The 6,000-nt window shown below is 35.4% G+C and overlaps 1 pseudogene; it reads right to left on the reverse strand.

Moving 5' to 3' along the window:
• Positions 1-5,660, reverse strand: part of LOC105719968 (peroxisome assembly protein 12-like) — a 67,069-nt pseudogene extending 61,409 nt beyond the window's left edge.
• Positions 5,661-6,000: the final 340 nt, after the last annotated feature.

Consider the following 6,000-nt stretch of genomic DNA (forward strand, 5'->3'; position numbering starts at 1 on the left):
TTGCCAAAGAGTAACAGGGAGAGAGATGGCTAGAAAAGCCACCCTGTGGTCAGAACAAATCTAAAATACTGACTTCAGGAATTCTCCCTTCGAAGTCCTGGTATTTGATTAGATTAGTCTGTAGGGCAAGTTATGTCCCAAGGCATTATTGAAAACATCAGAGCAATCAGCCTGCAATTAGTGGAACTTAACAACTGCAAATGGTCAGGAAAAGTGACACCCAAAATAACAAACAAACAGGGCTGGCGGGAACTTTGTAGGTAAGTAGGACAAGCAGGTAGGGGTGACCAGACAGCATAAGCAGATTGTCTGTTTACACTTACCTGTTAGTTTAACAGGAAATGTTCTTCTCTGTGGCACCATATTGATTGCTGAAGCTTGAAGTCTAGCCAAAATTTAAGGGCCTGTGGGGAGGAAAGCAAATCCACTAAAGTTGGATTTTCAAACCAAGTAAATTATTGAGTAAGTTATTAGTAATCGTGAGCTGAGCACTCAGTAGTAACTGACAATTTATACATCTAGGAGCTGTCAAATCCACATGTCAGGAACTAAAGATAATAAAGCAATCTGAAAGAGACTCAAACCATTTATGTTTAAATGCCCTCAGGGACATTAAAGAAAAAAAAAGAAATGAAAATATAAAAATACAGAATATCATGGCTAGAATCTAATAGACACTAAAATGTACGAATTCACAATATTATAAACAGAAGCTAGATTTGGTAAAGAGCTAAATATAATTTCTATAAAATAATACTTACTATAATAAAAGAATAACCTGAACTGAGTAAGTTATACAATGGCTAAAGAAAGGTTAATAAATTGTTTTAAAAACATTAACAATAACAAACTAAAAATTGGAACATGAACTGGAAAAACATTATAATCTATAATACATAGTTTAATAAAAACGTAAAAACAAATGGCACAAAAAAATGACAGCTCAAGAAAATCAATGTACAATGTCAATAAATATGTGAAATTATAATAGAAGAATCATTAAAACAAAAGTTCCATTTAAGAATTAAAATCATTGCTTGTCAACACTAGTCTAGATTTAGGAAAATTAACCATATCATGCATAACCTTTGATGGAAAGATGGCTGTGGCCACTTTGTGAAATAATTTGGCATTGTTAACAGAAAAGCCAAACTAAAATATTTAAAGAGGTTTACTCTGAGCTAATATGAATGACTATGGTTCAGGTAATCACCTCAAGAGGTCCTGAGAAAGTAATTCAAGGTATCCAAGGTGTGGTTTGGCTTTATACCTTTTAGGTAAAATCATTAAGTCAATACATTTTAGGTAAATCATAAGTCAATATATGGAAGATGCAAGTTGGTTTAGCCTAAAGGGGAAGAACACCTTGAAGTATGGTGATTCACAAGTCATAGGTGAATTCAAAGATTTTTCTGATTGATTGCCAGTTGGTTGAAAGAGTTAAGATTTGCCTAAAGACTTGAAGTAAATGCTTGAGTTAAGATAAGGGGCTTGTGGAGGCCAAGGTTCTCATGAGGTAGATGAAACCTCCAGATAGCAGCCTTCAGAGAGAATCAATGATAAATGTCTCTTTTCATACCTTAAAGGTTAGACTCTTTTAATCTGTCCTAGATTTGGGAAAGACATAGGCTTACAAGGGGAAGGCCTGCTGCATTAATGGAGATTCTCTATGGGTGCAAACTTCCCCACAAGAGATGGTTTTGCAGGGCCATTTCAAAATATGTCAAAAAAAATTCTGAGGTACAATATCTTTATTTTCTTCAAGGTGTGCTATCTGTCATGTGATGCTATACCAGAGTCAAGTTGGTATTTGGAAACTTATTGTCACAGAGTCCATTTTGTCAATCTTATGCTATTTCAATTTAACGCTGATCAGTAATGCCTAAACTACCAAAAGGAGAGGATATAATGAGAAATGTCTAACCTCCCTTCCATCATAGCCAAGAATACAGGTTTTTCAGGTTTCTCTGGGGTCCTGTTGGCCAAGAGGGTATTTTGTTCAGTTGGCTGGGGGGCTTAGGATTTTGTGGCATACAGCATTATATACTGACATTTTATGTGTGTGTCTTTGCCCTGGCATATCTGCTTCTGGGGATGTATGTAATAAAATTCTCTTAAGGTATTTGTAAAAATATACATAGTGTTTATGATGAAAAAAATGTTAAATTATCTAAATTTTCACCCATAGAACAATTTTATATAAGTACTTTTTAGAATATAACTTCACAATAAAGTTTACATAACTGGAGTTTTGCAATGATTTTGACTTATAATTTAGCTGCTTTTCTCTAAATGTATACTTATTAAGAAAGATAATAAATGGGCTTTACTAACTTGATTCTTTTGAAGCGGGGAGCCACAAAATACATCATAACTAGAAAACCTTTAATTATAGTAATAATGAAATTATCAGTTTACATATTAAAGTTATCACATACCCTTTGATGACCTTAAACATTAATGTAGTAGACAATGTTTTATCTACCATGGTCAACATGTTAAAACATTCATTTTAAGATATCTGGGTCTAATTATAAAACCCCGAGAAGCAAACTCTAAACCTGGAGAAGCTTTAGACTTCTGAAAACTGAATTAATTTTTAGCAAAAATAAAAGACATATTTTAAGAATGCAAAAGTCAAATTGAAAGATTCAGTGTAATGTAAAGTCTAGTATGAACATATTTTAAAATATTATCTGATTTTTCTGTTTCTTGATGATTATTGCATTCCGATGGCTAGATTATAAAGACTGATTTGCCTCAGACAACAGACATGTAGTAAGTACAAACTATGCTTTTCAATTGGGAGGGGTAGCAAGGCTGAGGGAAAACCAAGGCATAATTTTTATCTGATAAATACAATGCAACCTAAGCTTTACAAATCTGCTAATTATTCTCTAGGTATGTGGAGCTAGAAAGTCATAAGGAGAAAGATAAAGACTTCAATGTTGGTAGATTCAACCCTGGATGGGTTGAAATTTGAACAATTCACGCATTAGTTTAGGAGTTTGAGAGTGTAGAGGTGACCTGAGCCCACATTATAGGTGAAAAAAATTCCAGGAAGGTAAAACATGTAAAACGTTTAAATGGAAATACACAGTGGATAGTGTCTTATGTACTTTAGACACACAGTAAGTTTCCTGTGAGCCAGTGAGGTCTTGGAGCAGTCTTTTAAACTGTGGTGCCCAAATATCACCTGAAGTATTCAGAAAAATTGACATATCTAAATAAGCTCAGTAAATAAAAGAGATCTTGTTTCATACAATGAGTTAGGTATACCTATAATTGAGAACGCTGTGAAAAAATGGCCATCTCTGTTGTTGGCATCACATAAGCAGACAACAAACAAAACCACATCAGTCAACCTTCTCTCCACACCACTAAAATATGTATATATATTAGCCTTATATATTAAGGCTATATAATATTTTAAGACAGTATTTGGAAATACGGCTCTCATTCAATTCTCTGAAAATTATTTTTTAACTTAAATGAGTGAGAAAAAACAATACATACATTAGAATATACTTCAGGACTAAAAGTGATATTTAATAATGAATGATGGTAACTAAGAGGTAAAGAAAATAACCTGGCTAAAAGTCAATTATTTTTACAGAAAGCAGATGATAGATGACAGATTAATTGGTAGATTGACACATAGATAGAAGATAGATAGATAGAAGATAGGATGGATGGAGATAGATAAGAGGGAAGAAGGGAGAGTGGGAAGAAGAGGTAGCAAGGGAGAGAGAGACAAAGACAGAGAGAAGGAAAACAAACCACCATTTTTTCCTTCTGAATTAAGTATATTTTCTTGTTGTATCCTACTGCGGACAGTTCCACTACTTTTCTCACAAGATATTTGCTTTGATTGCTCTGTAAGGTAAATGGACTAGATTCTCACATGCAAGATTTGCTTATTCTTCTTAACTAATTCAGAGTTAATGATACCCAAAAATTGTTCAGACTTGTTCAGGGACCATCTGCCAAACCCAAAGATACATTTCTTCCTGGGAATGAATAGATGTCTGCATTCTACTGGCTGCATATACTGGCTGCTACTTCCACTAGAGATTAATGATCTTCCTTTTCTTTTGCCAACCAAATATTAAATTCTTCCCACTGACAGTACTAACCAGAACCACAGAGGGCAGTAGATACCAGGATTTGCTCTTAGCTGTTCCTCACCATGCAGAAGGAACCTCAAATGGGATGACTGGGGATGCCACATTGGGAAAAATATAACCCAGTATAAATTCTTGATCAAAATACATAGTAAGCAATTGGGTAGAGAGGTTTGTTTCTAGAAATGAATGAGTAGTAGCATCACAATTGGTTTCCTAGGGCTGCCATAACAAAGTACTACAGACTCAGTGGCTTAAAACAAACAAGCAAACACAACTGCCTCACAGTTCTAGAAGCTGGAAGTCCATAATCATGGTCTCATCATGGTCATGTTCTTTCTGAAAGTAGGGGGAGAATCCTTCCTTGTCTCTAGCTTCTCGGGGTGGCCATCAATCCTTGCCTCTCCTTGTCTGACAGCAGCATAATCCCAATCTCTGCCTCTGTCATTGCATAGTACTCTTCCTGTGTGTGTCTGTCTTTACATGATTTTTCTCTATTTATAAGGGCATTCATCCTGTTAGATAAGACTCACCAGCATCTTAACTCGATTAACTTGATCGATCAAGTTAATCAAGTCTGTAAAGGGACTATAAAGATCCTATTTCCAAATAAAATAACATTTGCTAGTACTGTGGGCTAAGACTTTAACACATTTGGAGAGGGAGAGAGCACACTTCAACCCATAACAGTGGTCTTCAAAGTTCTGAGACTGGACAAAAAAAAAAAAAGAGTGAATTTAGGTAAGAAAGAAGAGTGCTCCTAAAATTCTCATCTGACACATAGAAGAGGTGATCAGAAAGATCCGTCAAGGAGATTTAGAAAGTGTGGTTATTGAAATAGAAGGGTTTATAATATTTTAAAAAATTGCTGCTGTAACAAATCACCACAACTTAATGGCTAAAAGAATACAAATAAAAGTTTGGAAAAGTCAATGAATGATGATAGCAAAAATGAACAACCCTTTAAACAGAGAAAATGTTTGAATGTTGGTACTTTATTTGAATAGTGCGTAATTGCTTCTGAGACAGGAATAGCACTGGGTAGTCACAGGAGGATGGAAAAATCCAAACAACAGTTAAAACAAGAACCATGCAAAAATAAATCCACAGGATAACAGAAAGCCCAAAATAAGGAAGAGTAAATGGCCAAAATCTCAGTCAAAGTGACATGCCCATAACTCTTTTGAGCAAGTCCAAATAAGGAAGAAGGGGGAGAGCAATGAAGGGCATCCCTGAAATCCCCCCTTGTTCCAGAATATCTAACGATTATTTCATCCTCTAATTCAAGAACACCCATAAAATTAGAAACCCAAGCTCTGCTGTGTGCGACTGGTTCTCATGAGCATGCCTGCACTTCTCTCTTCAGTGTCTACTTTTGTTTGGCAATAAGAGCTTCTTGCCTTTTGCTTTATTCTGAATTATCCCTGAAGTCTTTCTTGCAGTTATGTCAAGGGTCTGGGAACCAGATGGGGCTGAGGTCTCATCAGCATCTGGAGACCCTGCTGATTCTCCCACAATACTTCCACAAGTACACATGTTTTCCTATGGGTTGATGAACATTTAGTTTTAAAAATGTATTTTTTTTTTATAGTGGAACTGTTCATCTTGGCTTTAATAAATCCCAAAGTTCCTGTCTTTTGGGAAAATTAGAATTTTTAAAATGATCCTCTACCTCTATTAATCAGTGTTCTCCAAATAATCAGAACCAACAGGGTGTATGTGTGTGTGTTTACAGTGAGAGAAAGAGAGATTTATTATAAGGAGTTGACTCAAATGATTATGGAGGTTGAGAAGTCCCAAGATCTACAGTCAGCAGGCTAGAGACCCTGGAGAGGTAATGATGTGGTTCAAAATCTGACACAATCAAGACCCACAA

Source organism: Aotus nancymaae, unplaced genomic scaffold (assembly GCF_030222135.1).
Source record: "Aotus nancymaae isolate 86718 unplaced genomic scaffold, 86718_ANA_hifiasm-v0.15.2.pri h1tg000048l, whole genome shotgun sequence".
NCBI classification, from domain to species: Eukaryota; Metazoa; Chordata; class Mammalia; order Primates; family Aotidae; genus Aotus; species Aotus nancymaae.